This window comes from Mus caroli, chromosome 15 (genome assembly GCF_900094665.2).
Source record: "Mus caroli chromosome 15, CAROLI_EIJ_v1.1, whole genome shotgun sequence".
Taxonomy (NCBI): Eukaryota; Metazoa; Chordata; class Mammalia; order Rodentia; family Muridae; genus Mus; species Mus caroli.
The window spans coordinates 34,340,337-34,363,002 of NC_034584.1; the positions used below are offsets into that span (position 1 = coordinate 34,340,337).

Below are 22,666 nucleotides of genomic sequence, written 5' to 3' on the forward strand. Positions count from 1 at the left end.
TATATATATATATATATATATATATATATGGATGTGTGGATATATGTCTTTCTAATTGAGAGAACCATCCTATTCACTGGGTGCCAAGTTTGAGTGATGAGGGGCTTGGTTTAGAAGTTAGGGTCTCTTGAGGTAGAGGTGAGGATGCAGTACCAGGAAAGTTAGTTATCTTGGGGTCTCAGCCTCATTACTGCTTAGGGTTTCCCTGCCCACTCTGCAGGAGCAGATGTTGGACAGGTAGCCAGTGGGATGCCACTACTTGCCACCAATGTCCCCAGGCTTAGGTTTAGGGGATGTGTATACTTAATCGAGTTAGAAGTATGTGTTGGCTGGTCAACTTGAACACTGTTACTGATGGGTGGGTGGGTGGGGGTTTACTGGGGTTATTTTTTTGGTGGGATTAGCATGTCACTAAAGCGGGACTTTTGATATATTACATTTTTTAAAAGCAAAACAAGTTTAGATTTTAATCAGATTTGTAGGGTTTCTAACTTTATAGAATTGCCTGTTTATTTCAATGTCTCCCTCCACTTGGCTCTTAGGGGAACTAAGGACAAGTCTCCTAGTGTCACCTCCGCCAGCAGACTGTTCCTTTCCTTCTGAAAAAGCCGATAGTCTTTTTTTTCTTTTATAATAAACACACCCCACCTCCCCCCCCAAAAAATGGGGTACAGAGCTAAACAAAGAATTCTCAAGTGAGGAATACTGAATGGCTGAGAAGCACCTAAAAAAATGTTCAACATCCTTAGTCATCAGTGAAATGCAAATCAAAACAACCCTGAGATTCTACCTCACACCAATTAGAATAGCTAAGATCAAAAGCTGAGGAGGTCTAGTATTTAACAACCAATTTGACATGTGCTCATTCGGGTCCTTTTTGTTTGATATATATGTTCCAGTGGGATAGGCATTCTTTAAAAAATAATTAGTCAAAATTCCAAAGCTTGCCTTGAAGAGTTCATTACAGAGCATACTAACCTAGTTTATCCCATCTCTCTATTATCAAAGCCAAATAACTTTTGGATTTCAATTTGTATGCTATATCTGCTATGAGGGAACAGGCAACCAATTGTAGTTTAATCTAGATATGTATTGTAGATTAAAACATTTGCAAAGTAGCATCTAGCTTGCTTTTCTTTAGCATTTGAGTTAGGAAGTAACTGAATGATATAAATGGGTGTTTTTAATCCTAAGAGTAACTTTGTGTTTGTTTGTGTTGTCTGGAATATACAAAATTCATTTCTTTTTACTGGCAGCTTTATACTTGCTTAGAAAAATCAAAATATAGTAAGAGCTCACATGAAAGTCTGAGCCGAAATAGAGAATCATTTTCATGAGGAAAGTGACAGTATAGTGCCAAGCTTAGGTGATAATACAAAAGTCCAAGCTTAGGTGATACTACAAAGGCCCAAGGAAAAGCAAGTAGCTCCACAGGGAATAGACAGAGGTATTTACTTCAACACCTTATAGCCAAAACCTCCGTTCCAAAGGAAATAGGGTGCTGAAGGTAGGGGGACACGAGACCTCCTGTCTCTCCATTTGAGGCTGCCTGACACTGAACGTGTCTCTGTCCCTGTTATCTCCTGGTTTGTTTTTTGTTTTTTGTTTTTTGTTTCCATTACTTCCAGCAATTATTTCTGTTCCTGGGGCTCAAAGGGAGAGGCATGCCAGAATCCAAGTCCAGCAGTCTGAGCTCCTCTTCCTTGTCCCAGTCAGTTGTGAAATACCTGATGGAAATTCTAGTCTGAAAAATTTCCACTTTAGTGTGTTAAAAACAGATTTAACACAAAGATTGTGTGTAAGATTTGATTTCAAATATAATATTTATTTGATTTATTTCACTTGGAATTTTTTTTCACAAAGATAATGAAATTATATTAAGCAACTTAAAGGATCTCTCATTAAAAACAAAATTCTCAAGTTCATAAACAATGAAAAAGATGCCATTCTTTATAATTAAACCCATAGGTGCATATTTAAGTATTCAATCTTGCTTCCTTTAAGTTACATACTAGTCTCATAAAAATTAAGTAATGGCTAGACTCTCTAAGCATTTTTCTTCTGGTTATCTTAACATGCTGACTCATCAACAATATAGAAACCTTCTCTGATTGGATATAGCTTTAATAATGTACTACTATCATGACCATCACCATCAACATCATCATATTTCCCAGGCCATTGCATACCAATACTGGTTAAGCTTTAGAGCAAAATGAGTATGATTAAATCCTTTCAGACTTTAATCCTATTGTAGATAGATAGATAGATAGATAGATAGATAGATAGATAGATAGATAGATAGATAGATAGATAGATGTTAGTAATATGTATGTATGTATGTATGTATGTATGTATGTATGTATGTATAGAGCCACAACTCTAAAGAATAAACCTTTGCATAATGAAGAAAATATATATAAGTATTAGATAGTATCTTTTCTTTTTAAAGAAAAATTATGTATTAGTGATTGAATGTAAGCTATATGGTTCCCACATTGATTTTTCAGTATTTTTGTTCTCTACAGAAATTTTGTATACTTTTGAACTTAAATCTTATTAATGCTATTTCAGAGACAAAATAAACATGTATGTGTCTTTCCATATGCCAGAATATATTGAATAGCCACAGATTTACACGATATAGTGGTTTCATTGGCAAAAATTTTCTAAATTGTCTGCTTCCCTTGATAATCCTCCTAGGCAAACACAAGTTCTTTTACTCCAATCTCAATTGCTAATATTATATTATCACATATTTCATGTCACATATAAATATGCAGAGTGGCTTCAAAGACTTTATAGGCCTCAGTAGAGTTCAAGGAGTTTCAAAACTGCCTGCAAAGCAGGCAACTCACAGAAATGTAAAACAAGTCAGAATCGAAGGACGGTGAGAGGAGAGGTCTGCTGGAGTTGCAGGTGTAGGTCAGAGTTGACTTCCAGAAGCGAGAGGAGTAGAGGCTAAAGAGTTAAAGGGGGGGACAATGCAAGGCAAAATAATGGGCCAACAGGCAGCAAGTCCAGGTAGTCACAGGAGTGGATAAACAGTTGCAGTTCTAATAGAACACATCAACAGTTAGACTAATGTGTCTGAAGGACCTGGGACAGACAGGAGTTCTCTGTGTCCTGGTCACAGTGTTCTTCACAGATGTCATTTTGGAAGCCAGATGAGAGAGTAGGGTCTTCCTCAGGCTGATGTGACTCCATCCTGGTTCTCCTGAGGAGTTAGATATACCCATGTGTCTTTACAGTTCCAATTTACCTTGATAAATGTTTAGGGTAGCATCCTTTCTACCTTTAGGTATAACTTATTCTCCAAACTATGCCTTATGGCTGCTGCCACACAAATGGCTTCTTCACTTGTACAACACACCTGTGAAATGGAGTCTCGCAGGGCAAGGCACACTATGAAACCTTGTCCTTAATTTCATATTCAAAGGACAAACAACACAAAGTTTCTAGCAGTGTTCTTCTTTTGCCATCAGCAAACTCTAAACCGTTCATCTACCTTTACCTGAAGCTTATCTGACTGACATCTGTAGGAAGCCAGCAGAGGGATGAGCATGGTTCGCTTCTATGAGTTAATATGTTTCAGTGTGATTTATTAATATTAACAACACATTATCTCTGCTTCTAAATGAGATAACTGCAGTTTTTTAAAACTTGAATTACTTTCCTTGGTTTAATGAAGCAGATGGTAAGAACACTTTGTGTATCTAAAACTGAAGCAAAAAAAAAAAAAAAAAAAAAAGGAAAGAAGGAAGGAGGAAGGAAGAAGAACCAAACAAGCAAACAGAAAATGAGACTTTCTCACAATCTCATAGTAACATTAATAAAACAAATAAATAAGCTAGTCCATTGTTTAATGATGTCTTAAACTAGGAAAATTTCTTTTTAAATTTATCTATATTCTATGTAGGGGCTAAATCAAGAGGAAGCACATTGTGGTGGTTGGAATGAAGATGGCCCCCTAGGCCCATGGATCTAAATGTTTGGTTCCCATTTGCTGAAACTATTTGGGAATGACTGCCTGCAAGGTGTGCACTTGATGGAGGTGTGTCACCTTGGGACTTCAAAAGCTCAAACCATTGCGACTTAGTGCTCTCTCTGCCTTGTTTTCATGGATCAGATATAATCTCTCAGCTACTGGCCCAGCACCATGACTGCCTGCTGCCATCCCTCCCACCATTCTGGTCATGGATTTTCTTCCTCTTGATCCCTGAACCACCAGTTAAATCCTTTCTTTTATAAGTTGCCTTGGTAATGGTGTTTTGTCACAGCAATTGAAAAATACTAACACACACATTAAGATTGTAAATGTGTGTATCTTCTATGTAATGTCTACTTTTTTCAGAACTAAGTTGACATTACTGTCACTCTAACTCATAAGATAATAACCAGTTTCTAGTTCTTACATGTCAATCAAGAAGAAATGCTACCTAAAAATTATTTTTTAAAATATGTAAATGGTTAAACATGATCTTTTCAAAGTTACTCATGTGGGCAAACATAAAAATCTATAAATTGGATACTTAGATATAGAGTTGTCTGTTACTTTCAAATAATAATGTGAAAAAACTGCCAGTGCACTACTGTGAATATTAAATGCAGGTCGCTATGTTTACTATGGATGGTTGTAAGTTCCTGAAGATAAGGAAGTGTGCTTATAATCTTCTTTTTTCCACTGAGGAAAGTAATCCAAGTATTTTTTTAATGTAGTTACATGATTTAGATGCAGATAAGCAAGTGTGTTTTTGATCATAATAACAAATTAGACTTAATGTATTATAGTTGATTAACTCATAGAAATAATCTATATTCATATATCTTCAGGCTTTGTATATCTCATTTCTTTTTTACTATAAGAGCTATATAACTCACCAACTGAACACAAATGATTTTCTAAAATAATGTCTCTACAATGCATTCTCTTTGGACTTGTTTCCAGTCTGAAGACAGATAATGAACCCTAACCATATCTATAAAAGCAGGCTTAAGGTTAGAAGGGCTAGCTTCTGGGACTGAGAGACTGTATAAGCTTTCATCACTTCTGTAACTGATTGCCAAAGGAAAAAAAATCAGATATTACATTCATTTTCCATTATTCCATAATAGGTTGCTGTGACTTTAAAGGGAGGGGAGAAAATTTTTTTTAATTTCTCAAACCCAAATCGTCATTATGTAAGTGATAATGCCAAATAAGAAAGCAAAATCATACTTTTATATCTATGCTATATTATCTGTGGATTTTTTAGTTTTAAAACCACTACTTTTTAAGATTATTTCAGTCTTTAATATATTAATATGACATTGGGTCTTTTAGCCAATCTAAGACCTATTTTTGGCTATCAGTATTTTCAGAGGCATGAGAAGGGAAAATGTCAATGTGTTAACTAAGTGACAGGAGCAAGGGCAACGCTAATCAAAAGCAAGGTGTGGCATTTCAGTCCTCCCTCTCCCGTGGGTACCTGGGAAGAGAGGCATGTGGGGCATGGTGAACACAGACAGCCGGCCTTTGAGCTCGAGCAGGTCTCCTGATGCTTGTCTTAGACACATCTGCTCTCTGGTTAACACCAGAGTTTCCCGGACAGATAGTGGAGTGATGGGGGAGGCTAAGCCATGCTAAAATACTAAGACAGAAAGTTATCATTTCCAAACTCAGATTCAGCAAATGGCTCCTTATTGATGTGTGCCTTGGGTTTAGTACCCCTTAGACCCTCTGGGGAAGCACCTGAGCTTCCTCGGGTTAAGCTCATCTAAAGGATTCACCATCTGCAGATTGACATAGGCTGGCAATAAAGCCTTCATCATATGGGCTTGTGGAGTCAATTCAGATAAAATCCAAACCAATCCTCAATTTCCAATTACAGAATGTGCCTTTAAGAAAAGACAAAGTGAAAGAAAATAGGCAGAAAGCCTTCATGATGACTGGCACAGCATTATAAGAAATTATTTTATCATCATAGGGTATAACAGAATTAGATCTCACAGTCAGGGTTCCATGACCAATGACTTAAGTACAGTCTTTAGGAAGATCGTCAATCTTGGCTGCCAACCAAGATGTCTGCTGTGGTTCATTAACATATACCCTAAGCATAGTCGGACTTTACTCCTGAGTCCATTAAAGGTTCTGTCATTAAAGCAAACTCAAGATGGTGGCCAGGACAGCAGGTGAGGCAAATGTACAAGACTAACAGGGAAAAACATCTGTGTTATTATAATACCCACAAACATTTTTTTCTTTTTAAAGTCAGTTTTATTTAAGGGAAGGTTGTCATTATGATATTAAAACCATAGGAAAAATGATACATCTCAGATTCTTCTATGTAAATAAGTCTTTTCTTTAAAAAATATTTATTTTAGTTATGCATATGTACATCCAAATGACTGTGTTTGTAAAAAGAGGCTAAAAGAGGCTGTAAGGTTCGCTGGACCTGGAGTTACAGAAGGTTGTGCACTTCCTAACATGGATCCTGCGAACCAGACTTGGATCCTCACAAGAGCAGTGTATGCTTGTGTCCACTGTACCATGTAGCTAGTGCCTCACTGAAAAACTATACCTAATTAAAGTTGAAAAATAATGATCAAATGCTCTAATCTGTAAACAACATTTGTCTAATAAAAGTCTGCATTCCTATTTGGAATCACTTTTCTGGAGGAATATTTATTTGTTTATATATCTTTTTATTTCTCCTTAAAAGCTAATGGTATCTTTTTATACCACATAAAAGACCTACCTCAAGACAAATGTTGGTGTAATAATTAGTGTGACAAAGTAATCTTGAATCAGATGTTAACTGACAGGCTTTTGCTTTCATGTTTGGGTTTTCTTTTTCCCTCCTGAAAATACATTTTTTCTATTTGGGGAATGTTGTAGTTGAAAGTTACAAGTTTTTATCCTGAGGGAAAAAAAAAAAGATTCTTATTGTAGAAATTTTAAGTCCCACAATCCACTATTAATATTTAGGAATTTTCCAAAGCTATTTACATGATTCTGTTTGTTTTTGCCACTAAAGATATGCTTTTATTAGGGGTGAGGAATCACATCGATGCAGCAGGCACCCAGAAAGAGAGAACCTCCGCAGAGCAGAGGCAAGACTCAGGAATCGGAAACCCTCTTCATTTGCATAATTTTATATGCAAACAAATCCTATTTTATACTATTCTGCATAATATTATGACAATAACTATATTCTTATCACAAACATCTGGCTCTAAAAATTGTCATGTACATATACTGTAATTTTCAGAGCATAGTAATAGTTTAATCATATTTATATATGAATTTCTTCTGGAAACAATATTGAGATATAATTCACATAAGACATAATTCCTTAAAACTTATACAACCCAACAGTTTTGATATATTCAGGTCATCTGCAACCATCTCCACAGTGTGAGAGTGAGTATTGTCATCACATCCAGAGTACCCCAGGTCTATCTGCCACTCATCCGTCTCCACCCGTCAGCAGCTGCTCACCTAGTCAGCATATCTCCTTACCTTTCTCCGTGCTGGGCTTTCACACAGATGCTAGTCTTTTGTGACTAACTTCTTTCACTTAGAATAGTTTTTCTTAAACTTTCATGTTTATCTTATGCTTTCATGTCTTGTGTGATTGATCCCTTTTATTTGTCTCTTCATCCACTAATGAGCGTTTGGGCTATTTCCATCATTTGACTTTATGAATAACGCTGATGTAAAGGTGGATGCACAAGTGTCTGTGTGCGTATGTATCTTCTCATTCTCTTGACTATGTAATGTGAGTGGGGTTGCAGGCGGATTTGATAGCACTATATTCAGTCATTTCGGGAAAAGCTAAGAAATTCTGAACCATTTATCAGAGTATAAGAGAATACGCATTTATCTTCTGAAGCTGAGACCCATAACTTTTGCTTTATAAATTTGTGATATAATTGAATAAACTTCACATTCTATATCTGACAGTTTCATTGATTTTTTAATATTTTTATCATTAAAGATTTTTAGAGTGAAGTAGTAAATACAACCAAGTCCTGCAGATACATATATCTTCTAAAGTTGGGCTGGAGTTGAAAACTGAAAGCAGTATATGGTCAGGGTAAAATTTTCCATAATACCTAATGGCAACCTTATATAATTTATATTGACAATGGAGAAACCATTATCTCCAATGCTTGATAGTATGCAGTCAGCATTATTTCTTAAAGCCACCCTTAGGTATAGAAAGTGTGATGTGGTATGTGCATTGCTCACTCATATCCCACCCTGATTAAGAGAAAGTATAATTATGTGATTTTTTCTCTTTGTAAATAAATATATATGTATATATGCACATATATACATATATATTTCTATTTAGCATACATATTTCTATATAGCTAGAGACAAAAAGATTCCAGTGTTATCATAATACTCAGAGAGCCGCTGTGTTTTCTTGCTCTCATGATGGCTGGACTATAGTTAGCCTATACATGACAAATTGGGTCATATACTTCTAAAACACAAGGATTTTAGGTGCCATGGAAACTACTACGTTTCTATTCTCGACTTCACATATATAATCTGAGTTGCTTGTTACCAAGCTACCTTTAAAGCTATTCAGGAAGACATTACTCATTTAAGCTCTTTTTTTTCTTTTATGATATCTAAAAATAATGTTTTTATTGGCTGATATAAAAGATATTTTATGCTTGGTTGATTTTAAATATTCTTTCTGGACTAAAACTTTGACTGATGATAAATCTAAGTCTCTGATTTCACTTTTATCATCAAGGTTGAGAACTCGCTCCAAATAGATCAAAGAAATTTTCAATATTTATTAGTAGTTGCTGTATGAAAGTGTCTTTGTTTTCCCAAAGTCTGAACTTGAGTTAAAGTTGTGCTGTCTCTCCAAGTCATCAGCTCACTCTTCCTCTAGGTGGGTTTGTCATCTGTCTTTAGATGTTTCATTTGTCTGTAGGTTTCTAGGATGCTGTCCTGGTCAAGTGTATCAAAGTGGGAGCCATCTGGGACTTTGTTCATTTTCTAAAACGGCATAAGCATAACCTTTCCTGATACAAACATCACATCGTTTCCATTGACTAGGTTTTAGATCTTTACATCTACTGTGTGATAGTGGACAGGCAATTCCACTGGCCTGCTGTCAGAGACCTAGCAACTGCTTACATCATCACTTGCTCCTGCCCCCAGGTGCACCAGACATGTGCTGCTAATAAAAGAACTGCTAGTCACCCCAGCCCTCTCTCTCTCTTGCTCGCTCTCGCTCTTCCTCCTCTTTGCCCCCTTTCTCTGCCCTCATGGCTCTCGCTCTGCTCACCATTTGTCACTCTACAGAGTTAGGGTAACAAAGTATAAGCATATTTGGAGATATATATGGGCGTGGCCCCTTACCCCTTTTTTATTTTTAAAAAAATTGCCAGTGAAGTATCTGATGGTGTTTTATAGTAGCTTTACCCTGTGTATAGTAAGGGATTTTAGTAACATAATTAATATTAAAATTTCCTGAAATAGGATTATGTCTTTACTGTAAAAATCAACACCTTTAGTGGAGGATAGGCTTTTGCAAGTCCCCATTTATTATGTCTCTTGCCAATGTCTGATCATTTATCAGAACAAAGGGAAGTATAAAAATTAAAGAAACAAACACAATCCATTCAATTAATAATGGTCATTAACTTTAAATTCTTTAAATCTGAGGCAGGCTGCATTAATTTAAGATTTGGGAATGTTAAAGTTTTGGACAATTTTAATTTTGAGATCCAGAAGACTCCTGCTAGGTAACAGGACAGTCAGAAGTACTCGAGGACTAGTCAAAAAAAATCTGAAGGGGAGAACGTTGAGTTTTTCATGTAAGTGTGAGAATTTATGTTTAGGTGAGGGTCTTTCTAAGTGGAAGGAAAGCATTAACAGTCAACCAGAGCATAAGAGATTCATGAAGGAAAACCTTAATGGGAGACTGTAAGTCATCACCTTTAGCTCGTGGGCTGCAACTTCTCTAGGGGTCAAATGGCCCTTTCGCAGGGTCACATGTCAGAATCATTAAGATTAATAAGAGAGACAAAATTACAGTATAAAGTAGCAACAAAATAATTTTATGGTTGGGGGGTCACTGCAACACGAAGAACTGTATTAAAGGTTTGCAGCATTAGGAAGGTTGAGAACCACAGGTCTAAATTTTATTACATTTAATAGACTTATGTAACAGACTCTCAGGCTGTATCAAAAAAAATTTAGTTAAAAAATTTTCAAATAATTCAATCTCTATTATATTCTTTGGCTTAACTCTTTTTGGCCTCCAAGGGAATTTGAGAAATATGCGGTTACATTTGCATTTCTTACACAGCACATTCCCCTGAAGAAATATTAAAGAAAAATTTTAATTTCACCTTTACTCCTAATTTTTTAAATCTATCTGTTTAAATCCATCAGAAGTATGTTTACATTGTTACCTTAAATGTCTATGTTGTATAAAATATAAATTCTAAAAATGAAATTTTAGTAATAAAAGGCAAGATAAATTTTTTATTTTGCTAGATGTGTAATTTGGGTAGATGTGTAACTTGACTAAGCAACAATCTGTTAGGTATACCTAACTTAAACACACTTTATTTTTGGTTCCTTCCCTTAAGCTGATCTTTGACAGCATTGCAGAAAGCCACAGCTTGGCCTTGTAAAGCACCTGATCATGTTCAATGTAACTGACCATTAACTTGAAGGTCTTCATTAGCTGTAACTAAGCTTTTATAAGATTAAGATTTTATACTTTTATCCCTGTTAAGTTTGAGCCATAAAATTTTAATTGAAGATCCCTTAGCATCAACACAAAATTTGAGCGCAGGGTCCCCAATGAAGGAGCTAGAGAAAGGACCCAAGGAGCTGAAGGCATTTTCAGCCCCATAGGGGGAACAACAATATGAACCAACCAGTACCCCCAGAGCTCCCTGGGACTAAACCACCAACCAAAGAAAACACATGGTGGGACTCATGGCTCCAGCTGCATATGTAGCAGAGGATGACGTAGTTGGTCATCAATGGGAGGAGAGGCCCTTGTTCAGTGAATGTTCTATGCCCCAGTGTAGGGGAATGCCAGAGCCAGGAAATGGGAGTGGGTGGGTTGGGATTTTTGGAGGGGAAATTAGGAAAGGGGATAACATTTGAAGTGTAAATAAAGAAAATAATAATAATTTTAAAAGGTACATATAAAAAAGTTTTAAACCATAAATATGGTAGGACCTTTAGCATTTTCAAAGACACTATTACCTAATAGACAATTATGTGGTGTTAAGCAGTCTTTATTCCTATATTTGCTTATTTTGAATCTGATAATAGTGAGCAACTGAATCATGATCAACATTTTCACCATAGCAGCACCTTGTTGAGTTATCCAAAGTGTTGGGGAAAACATACTTTTTAAGTTTAAGTTTAAGTTGTTTAAGTTTAAGTTTAAGTTAGGTATACCCAGAAGAACCGCTGTCTTAAAATCTCAGAATCAGCTTGGTGAAAATTTGTACTAGAGTCATATAACCCATCCCTAAATATAGTTTACTTAACAATTATTTAACCTTAAGCAACAGATAGTCAAAGATCACTTAAAAATGGAATTGTGTTCTGATAAAGGTGTCATTAGGACATTTCATCACTGTGAGAGCATAACAGAGTACTCACAGCCTTGATGATATAGAACAGTCACCCCAGCCATCTGCTTGACAAAACCAGAAGGCCTGATAAACATGTATGAGGATACTGCCAGGATAACATAGCATATGTGTGTGTGTGTGTGTGTGTGTGTGTGTGCGCGCGTGCACGTGGTCACGCATTTTCGCATGTGTGTATGTGTATAAGTAGGAGTAAACTATAAAATACATACTTATATATTATGTGTATATATAGGACTAAATTATAAAATGCATGTATTATATATATTTATATATGTTTATATTTCTACATACTGTGTGTGTGTGTGTAAAAGAAGTAAACTATAAAATAAGTTTAAAAATGCGGTATGGTAGGGAAAGGATCAATAATGCTCATATTTTTTAATCACTTTCCATCTTTTCTACTGAATATGTTTGTGTGCTACACTTTGTATGACTGACAGCATGGTGGGTTTATGTGCACCCAACATGACCACTAATACCATGAATAACGTGTTATGCTATGAAATTTCCTTCCTTGGCTGTGGGCCACCATGTGTATAGCATGTTTACTGAAACATTTTGTTCTGATTCCTGCTTGTGAAATAGGCACAGAGCTCTTCTGAATCATACCATGCTTATTATAAGCTCAGAAGTGGCGCTTAGATGGCAGTGTAAGGACTTCTGCTGTCATGAGGCATAATAAAGCTATTTTGGGAGGAAAGTTGTTGGCATTTAATAGTATTTGAACATCGGTCTCATTTTCCTTGTGGTACAAAAAGAGTGGAAAGTGTGAATCTTTATTTTTCTCTGTCTTAAATTACTAACTCATGCAGAAGTAGTTCAGCCTGTGCCAGAGAGGTTTCACTGGGAACAAAATTGCTACTCCATTTGTTCTATGTGAATGAAATGTAGGAATTTAGCTTTTAAGCTGAAAAGATCTGTTGAAAATTGTGTCAAGAGCTTAAGTTCAGCTTCTTCTTTCTGTTAGCCTGAGTAACCTCAATGTTACTTCCATTCATTCCTTCAGCAAATACTCCTTGAGTAACTACTGTGTGTACATACTGTACCACCTATGAAAGATGGAGCTTTGAATAAGACAGACACACATGTTGCAATGTCATGTGGCCTATGAGCCTCTTTCCACACTAAAGAGCCCTGTGTGTAAGCACACTAGGGAGACTGTCTCTTCTGGTGAGGAAGGACTCAGCACAGGCAGTACTTAGGGAAGTGGGATGTCTCAGCCACATACCTCTCTGGGTAATGCTGAAGGCCAGGTCACTGCGCACAGACCACTGAAGGGCATCTGCTCACTAAGCTAGCTCCCCTGTCAACTTGGGGGAGAATTTGTTTCTATACCTACATGCCCAGAAACAAACAAATCCACCCAAATATTTTAATTAATCTACCTAAGATCCTAACAGCTTCTTTGCCGAAGGGGGTGGGGGGCTGCTCTTGCATCCTTCCCAACAAAGCATCCGTCTCTGTATTCTAACATCCCTGGCAAACAGCACACCAACACCAGTGGGAATGGTGGCAAGCAAGGGCATCACTCTCTGTAATAACTTTTGTTTCTGTAATATTAGTACCACTAATATTATATTAGTACTTCAGTCTGCATTTAGGTTAAATTAATTAGTCCTTACCCTTGCTTATTTTTTTTGTTATTGTTCTTGGATTTTATGCTTTTATCTTGTGGTTTTCAAACATTTCAAAACTGTTATCTGACTTAAAATATTACAAGAATATTCACCCTAACATCCATCACTCTTGTACAAGCAGCTCGGAATTAAACTGAACAGTGCAGCATCGTGTATGAGCAGTGACACGGGAGACCCAAATGATAGTCTGGTCTTGACGGGCGTGTCCGTGACGATGCTGCTGGACCTTGGACATTTAAATTTAGTTGGAAGAAGAGACAAACAATCAAGGACTGAATGTGGTCAGAAACGCAGCTGAGTTGGACCCCCTGCTGCACCCTCGGTCATACATAGCCTGAAAGGGGCTTTCAAAGAAGGATGTGTGTGATAAACTAGGCTTCTGCACAGGAAAAGTAAGTGGGAGAGTCGGGACTATAGAAAATGTCTGGATTCTGAGCTAAACCACAAGTTCAATCAGGTTTCTGAAGGCTGGAAGAAGACAGTACCTTTGAGTTTCAGGACAAGGTGGGGTTTGCCTCCAGTAACAGTAGACAGAAGGCTTTGTGAAGATGACTCCCACACTGACGAATGGATCCAAAGGCAGGGAGATGAGAGATGAGCAGAGCGATGTGATGGGTGCATGGAAAACAAGATCTAGTAGCAACTGTGCATGTCTGAAAGCAGCAGGGTCAGGAGATAGGAGGGGGCACTAACAGGGCGGGGAACCTAAACGCCAAGTGTGGTTCATTAGACTTTCTGCTGCCAACCCAGTGAGAGCTTGATGTCTCCCTAAGGAAGATGTGTGATTTTATAATAGTTTAGAAATGTTTTTAAATTATGTAAGTAGGGGGTATATATGTATATGAATATTGATACCCATGACCGCCAGAGGCCTCAGATCTCCAAAGATGTGGAGTTACAAGGAGTTGTGACCTATCAGTCATAGATGCTGTGAACTGAACCAGGGCCCTTTGCAAAGGCAGTATGTGCTCTTAACTGCTGAGCTATTCTCTCAGGCCCTAATATGTGATTTTTAAACAAGAAAATCTAGCCTAGGACAATCTGACCAAAAAAATGTAAAGTAGGAGAGACTCAAGGCAAAAATCACAGGAAAGGCCCTGTGAAGGAGCTAAAATGAGATGATAAAGATGGAGCCTGGATGCAGGGACCATAGATAGATAAAGAGAATGCCTACCACGGGTGCTTCAAGAGCTGCCTTAGTGTTGCAGTAGTCACTGTATCTTCAGATTATGCCAGGGCATATTTGCCTCTCTGTGCCTAGCATATTTTATTTAATACTATGTCCTCTAGATTCACCCATATTATTGAAAATTATAAGAATTTTTCTCTTCACATGGTAAAAAGTATTTTTAAATGTTATATGTTAGATAATATTGCTTTACAAATAATATATTGCATAGTGTATTGTATATTATAATATATTATAGAATATATAGTCTCACATTTTTCTCTTAGCATACATTTATTGCACAAAATGAATTTTAGTGCGGAGACTTTCATACATGGTGTTTCGTGCTCTGATCATATTCTCCTGCAGTTATTCTCTTTTGTCCCCCTTACCTACTTCAACTGGTGACTCTCCTTTTCCCAAAATGAACATTTCTACTTTTATGGCTTTTACTTGTAGAAATCTAGATTCTACATGTGATGGGGAAAAATAACTGATGTTGTCTTTTGGTTTCCTTTGTGTAGCTCAGAGTTTTGAGGGAACACTTTAAAACTCGGTTATTAAATATTATGGGTTGAGTTCATTTCTCCCAAATACAAATACATGTTGAAGTTCTGACACCCAGAACTTCAAAACATGACCTTGTTTGAAAATAAGGTTGCTTCACAGATAATTCTATGCAGCCCTGTGGAAATCAGGTAATGGCCAGCCCATTGTGACTGGAGTGCTTATAGGAACTAGGCCAGATGAGGGCAGGGCCTCAGTGATGCAGCCACCATCAAGAAGCAAATGTCTGCCAAATCACAGGAAGTGAGTTGAAGTGCAGTCTCACATCTAAGGCCCACTCTCACACTGTGGGAACATTCGCTGCTGCATGCATTGTGACTTCTGAGTATTACAACCATGAACGGAGTTTATGATGTCACCGTGGCATGTTGCTTTTCTTTGCACGTATTCCCAGAAGTGAGATCTCTGGGTCATGTGATAGTGTAGTTTAGCCTTTTGAAGACCCTCCATCCATGTTTTGGTAACTTACACACCCATCAGCCATGAATGAATCTCTTTTCTTTTCCATCCTCTCATGGCTTTCTTTCATTGGGGATGGAAGCCATGTTGGCAGACATGAGATGGCATATCACTGTAGTTTTAAACTGTGCTTGCCTAATTATTGCTTTAAATATCAATCTTTGATATTAAAGATAATTTTAAAACTATGCAAATAAATACTTACTGAACTGAAGTCTTAATATTAGCAAAAGAATTGATTTAAGAAGATACTTTAATCTATTTTCTTGTTTTATATTGCCATTTATAAATGTGTATACACAGAAATATACACTTAGATTCATGGAAACTTTTAAGTATTATCTATAAGCAATGCTTTCTACTTTAGTAAAAACTACTAGGGTTTTTATGTTTTTCTAGAGCTACCACAAAATTCTCTAAATAAAACTTAACTGACTTCAACCTAATAAATATTCTGAGTTTTATCAAGGATACCATAATATCAAAGGTGCAGCTTGGGCACATGAGTCATTTCTCACTACAAGTTTCAATGGCATTAGACTAAGACATTCTAGAAATGCATGATTTTGAGTTTCTTTTATATTTAATTAAGGAGCTATAAATTGGCACAGTTTATTCTCAATAAATCCTGTTCTTTAAAAAAAAAATTTCCAGGCTTCTCTCCTGCATGCCTCAGATGATGAAAGTGGGAGGCATATGTTCACTTTTGATTTGCTTCCTGAGAACGTGGGGTATAAAAGACTGGCTCAGAAAATCCATTTACGTTGGTGTATTAAACAAGGTATAAGTGAATAAGCTGGGGCTTTTTAAATGTCAAAAACTAAAATTTCTAAGTACAGGTTCAAAATACTAATGAAAAAAATATCAATTCCAAAAGCCAGTTTCAACTGGCTTTATAGTTGGAATTATAGTCAGATGGTTCATTCAGAACTATTACAGAGGCTGGTATTTGATTTTAAATTACTTTCTCTGGGAGAATAAGATAAGAATATACCTGCTGGTGACATGTAGCTCCAGCTTGTATTGAGTTACAAAGTGTCCCTAAAAGCAAATCAGTGACCTGGACCCAGCGTCACTGTGATGAGCTTGGAAACAGGAACAATGTCATCAGTGAAATACATTTTGGCCAATAAGAAACATGGCTCATCTATGTCATATATGTACCCTGTATATACATATATGTACATTAATAAAGACAGGTGTATTTTTTAATGAACTACAAATTGACTTTGTTGAAATCTAATCACAACACTGTGGTACTAACACAAGCACAGACACGCATCCCAAGGGACGTACTCAGGAGCCCAGAGTATAGAGAGAGTATAACCCTTGCTCATGTGGCCACCACTGGGTGGAGGGGATGCAGTCTCCCTCCATGCAGTGGAGTTGGGGAAACTGGACACCCACTGCAGATAAATCACCATACAGCAAGTCTTGTAGTTATGCCAGTTATGGGGCTACTGAGCAAACTCCATTGCTTTGCGACACTGTGTGTTTCTGGGGAGGTGTCTACACACCTGCATAGCACTCACACAGAACCCTTATGATTTCTATCATGTTGCTCTTCCCTCCCTCCCTCTGCCCCTCCCCATCTCTGCAGGGGACTCTCAGCCACACTCATGACTAAAATTTGCTTGTTAATATTATAGTGTACTTTTGGTGATTTTATTTTTATTTTGGTTCTCGGAAATACTACTTTAATAATAATTTAATACTTAAATAAATTGATGTCTTAAAGCAGCTAGAAAAGCTGTTAGTTATGGCAGTAAAACCTTCCTGATCTTTAAAAATATTATGAACAGAAAATAAAGACTGCAGTCTCTCGCAGTTTTGCCATCGCAATGCAAAATGTTTAGGTACCATTGTGTTCCATTTGGGGTCTGTAAAAGTCAGTCTATGAAGACTCACAGAACTACTGAATTTGTAACTAAGTTTTAGACAGGGTCTAGCTGTGTAGCTCAGGCCATCGTTAAACCCAGGCCTCTCTGCTCCATCTTCTAAAGTGCATGCCACTGCATCCTGCTCAAGCTGTGAGCTTATTCTTTAGAAGTTACATTATATTGAAATTTTGTTAAGAGATGTTGATGTTTGCCTGTTCTAAATTCTAGTTAATATAAATCCTTATTTCTAAGAAACATAGAACAAAATACCAAACTCTAACCAAGAGGTTTATTTTAAGGAATATTTTGGCCACATTACATGAAAAAATAGGTTCTTTGCTTTTCTGTTGATATCTATCGAGTTAGTTAACTCTACAGCTATGACAAAAAAAAACCTGAGATAAGCAACGTTAAGGGAAGAAGGACTTCTTGTAGCGAAGTTTCAGAATTTACTCCATGGTGGACGGGTGCCATGACTTTGGACCTGAAAAGCATGATATCATACTACATAGGAAGCAAGTAAAGAGCGAGGGAGATGGACTTTTCCAGATGAGTCTCATTTGCACAGATCCCATCATGCCACAATAGTCCATTCAGGGGTGAAGCTGCCAGTATTCAAGCCATTGATGGAGTCATAGCCTTTCATAATCCAACTATCTCTGTACACTGCTCCCTGAATCTTTCAGGGCACATTTCAGACTCAAACTATAACATCCATCATGAAACCTAGTGCCACGATCAGTTGAGGAAAGAGCAAACCATTAAGTTATCCAATAAAACAAAAATCTTAAAGATACTTGTATGTTTACTGAATATTCATGATATACCACACATAGTGATTAATTCCCTCTTGGGTAGTTCTCACAGTGCCCATACAGGTAGTATCCTTGTTCTCTACCATTTACACAAGAGAAAGCCAAGGTGTAGAAAGTAAGGAGTGTGCAGTGTGTCTTACAGGCAGGACTGTGGGACAAGAGTGTGTAGCTAGAACAGGGTTTCCAGGGCTGACCCTCTATCATTGTTCCAGACAGTCCCCTGAATAACAGAAGTAAACTACCTTCAGAATGTCTGAAGGCTGAAGAATTAGCCAGCGTAGCTCCTAGACACTTCATGAGAAGGAAGAGTTGAGACTGTTTTGGTGTTTTGTGGAAGTAAGAGGTTTTACCATAAGCCACTGAGTTGGAAAGAAGTCCAGAGATATTTATATGCATGATAGAAAGAAACTATACAAGCATATTTGTGAAAAAAGACGTTGAATGGCTTGTGTAAGTCCACCAATCTGTGCAGTTAACAGTGGGTAGGATAAAAAGCAGGCTTTCTTTTAAAGCATAAGACTTAAAGTGTCTACTAATGGCTTCAGAGTACTGACAAAGACCTATATTGCTTATCCTCTAGTTTGAAGTAAGTTCTGTACCACCTGACCATTTCCTTTGGGTCCAGCCAGGCTTTTCCTCACAGATAGCCAACAGCTTTGTCAATCTGCAGAGCTAGAGACTGACTCCATTATTGAAGGGAATAGATAGCCAACAGCTTTGTATATCTGTAGAGCTAGAGACTGCCTTCATTGTTGACGGGAACATAAAAGGCAGAATTAAAATTGATGAATTTTCTTTATACCTAGTCTAACAGATTTCCAGCAGCTATACTGGTAGAATTAGACAATGATCTTGATTCCCATGTCACGGTTCCCATGATCTGGGCTGAGTTCCACTCACTTCTGTCCCAGGGAGCATGAAATATCAGCAGTGAACATGTCCCACACACCTCGCAGCATTAGGCGCTTCAGGAGGCAGTTGTGAGCTTTAGAGTGACAGGTGTTAAATAATCACTCAGCTGTGCACTCTACTGATGTTCTCCTAGCTGGATGGAGAACATGCCTAAGTCTCGGGAATGTGGTTCATAGGAATAATTCTTTAAACTGCGTTGTGAATAGTTAGAAGAAATGGACTGTTTAAAATTGAAGAGCACCTTATAAAGGGGATATTATATGATTAACAAAAAATGCTTAGTGATCTACTGGAGTAGCCGGTGCCACAGGGAAGTCCTGCGATGCAATAAACAAGGGAAACCTGGCATTTGAAAACAAAGAAGGAAGTGCTTTTGAGATGAAGCTGAGCCCCGGGGAGGGGTGAGGATGAGATTTATAAAAGAATACCATGAAATAGTCTATCTTCCTTCATATAAACAGACCTTAGAGAAAGAAAACCTGAAGGAGGAAGGCCATTTGTTAAACAAACTTTTCCATAGACTCTGAACTTGACAAAGAAAACTAAGTAAAACTAAGAGACTCTAAAAAGAAAAGTCAATGTGATTTTCAGCTTTAATACTGTCAAGATGACATGCTTTCTTTAAAAGAAGCCAGAATATCCTCACTAAATGTTAGAAACTTCTAAATATCCGAATATGTGCAGTAGTATTTTTTTTTAGACAATTGGTTTAACTACCTCCAGGACTCCTGTCTTAGTCAGGGTTTCTATTCCTGCACAAACATCATGACCAAGAAGCAAGTTGGGGAGGAAAGGGTTTATTCGGCTTACACTTTCATGCTGCTGTTCATCACCAAAGGAAGTCAGGACTGGAACTCAAGCAGGTCAGGGAGCAGGAGCTGATGCAGAGGCCATGGAGGCATGTTCTTTACTGGCTTGCTTCCCCTGGCTTGCTCAGCCTGCTGTCTTATAGAACCCAAGTTTACCAGCCCAGGGATGGTCCCACCCACAAGGGGCCCTTCCCTCTTGATCACTAATTGAGAAAATGCCCCACAGCTGGATCTCATGAAGGCATTTCCTCAACTGAAGCTCCTTTCTCTGAGATAACTCCAGCTGTGTCAAGTTGACACACAAAACCAGCCAGTACAACTCCTTTGAGCAACAGTGGGAAGTTGATGAAGAAGAGCAGACAGCATAGTAGAAATGTCAGAAAGGGGAGAGCATATTTTCTTCAAAGACAGTCAGAATCTAGTAGAATTAGTTCCTTCCAGTTCTGTGACTTTTGTTCACTTTTACTTTACCACCTAGCACACAGGGGTGCTTCTGCTATGCTTCTGTTTCTGCTAGCTGTGATCTAATAACAGAATACAGTCGCTCGTGGATCTCATGCCCAGGATCCTTTACAGTGCCTCACACATTGTTGGTACGAAATAACTGGAGGAAGCAGATGGTGACAGAAGGAGGGAAGGCAGTTAGCTCAGGGGACAGGAAATCTATCTTCGAAACTTGTCGCCAACATCATCATCTTGTGGAGACCACGCTGGCTGTCACCTCCTCCTTTTTATGGGCTGTGCTCTCTCACTGTCCCATGGTAGAAGGGACTCGTTTGTTTTGCTGTGATTCTCCTGGGTAGATTGTGAGCTCTGTGGGACCATGGATCTTTGCTTTATATGCTAATCCATTTGAGGTACTGGAGAAATAGTGCCTAAGTATAACTAAAATATCCAAAAGAGGTTTTGATGTTGTTATTAGTGTATATTCATGGTAGCAAGTTTAATAATGACATTTTTGTTCCAGTATACCATATACTCAGACTATGTTCACTTTCCATTAGTCTCTCTGTCCCTCACTCCCTCTCATTCTCTCCCCAGGGTCCCTTTTATGTTTATCTGAAAAAAATACTTTATGGAGGAAGCATCAAACACCTTCCATGTGTATCTAAAAGGCACGGACTAAGGATGTGTTAAAGTATGTTTATATTTGTTTTGACTCAATAATTAAACAGAACAGGAATTTAAAACTACACTTCTGACACAGATAATCAATGTGGAATTGGCTATACACAGGAATTTTTTAAGACAGAGCAGGGGCATCTGATTACTGTACAAAGAATAAGGAGAAATAAAGGGACATGTGATGAAAGATGTAAGAAAATAATGAAGGGAAACAGTTAAAACTAAAAGCAAAATACCTGAAAGATTAAAGTTTGCATGACCTGACCTGCAGACATTTTGTATAAGTGGAGCCACTGTGGTGGTTTGAATATGCTTGGCCCATGGAAAGTCGAATTATTAGGAGGTGTGTCCTTGTTAGAGGAAGTGTATCACTGTGTAGGCAGGCTTTGAGAGCTCCCAGTGCTCATGCTTAGCCCAACGCAGAAGACTGAGTCTCTTCCTGGCTGCCTTTCATTCAAGAAGTAGAACTCTTGGCTCCTTCAGTACCATGTCTGCCTGGACCCTGCCATGCTTCCAGTCATGATGATAATGGACTGGACCTCTGAGACTGTAAACTAGACCTAATTACATGTAGTCCCTTATAAAAGTTGCCTTGGTCATGGTGACCCTTTGCAGGTAGGAAACCCTAACTATGACAGCTATGAAAAATAAGGCCCCACACTCTTTGTTTTGTAAACCGAGGAAAAAGGCATGAGGCTGGCATGGTGGGGATGTGGGGGGGGGGGGTGTATAATTTGAATCGATTGTATGAAAAATGTTTTCAATAAAAAGTTCTCACCAAAAAAAAAAAGACAGCAATATTCTGTATTTTAAATAACTCATTAAGAAGAAACTAGGTTTGGAAAGTAAGCTGTGGGAAAGCAGTGGCCGTGTTTTAAGTTTTCCACGGTTTCCTATGGATGCAGACTTCTGCATGTATCAGAAGCACCGCTAGGACTCGTCTGTGAGGTTGTGGTAATGTGTAGACACTGTATTAGCACTGTCTCTTAATGTATTCATTGAGTAATTCTTCATCACTGAACTCATCCAAGAACAGGGCAGAAATACTGGCCTGCACAGAGTGCTCTTCACCTCACTGGTACCCTGGAATCTCACTGAGCTGTGTATTTTAAGAGTGTTCTAAAGGAATGCTAAGGTGGATTCTTTATGCAAATGATCTTTTCCTTTCCCTGGATTCTGTTTTCCTGAATGCCACTGTAATAGCTTTGAGAATGTCATGAAGCTACACAGAATTCAGAGTGTTTCTCCTTGCTGGTGGCTCTTTGGGTCCATTCAATTTTCTGTGACATCCTGACATTATCATAGCTCCTTCTCTCCCAGGTGCACAGGGCAAACTTCAGCTGCTTTTCCTACCCTAAGTCCATTCACTGAAACTGACTTTTCTCAGGCAGTTCTTAAATGTAACAGCCTGAAGGAAGACTCCCTGATATCTTAAGGAAGTTGTAGGATAGTCCTGCAGAGATGCTAGGAAAAGTTCCATCTCTGGCAGAGAAAAATCTCTGTACCCAGAGGACACTCTGGAGGTTACTTCTGTTAAAATAAGACTTGCTGGGTGTGGTGGCGCATGCCTTTGATCCCAGCACTCGGGAGGCAGAGGCAGGCAGATTTCTGAGTTCAAGGCCAGCCTGGTCTACAGAGTGAGTTCCAGGACAGCCAG

General features: G+C 38.0%; 1 protein-coding gene across 49 annotated transcripts in view; it reads left to right on the forward strand.

The window, feature by feature from the left end:
- Rims2 (regulating synaptic membrane exocytosis 2) overlaps window positions 1–22,666 on the forward strand; it is a 482,991-nt gene that overhangs the window by 424,549 nt on the left and 35,776 nt on the right. The gene's annotated exons all lie outside the window — the stretch shown is intronic.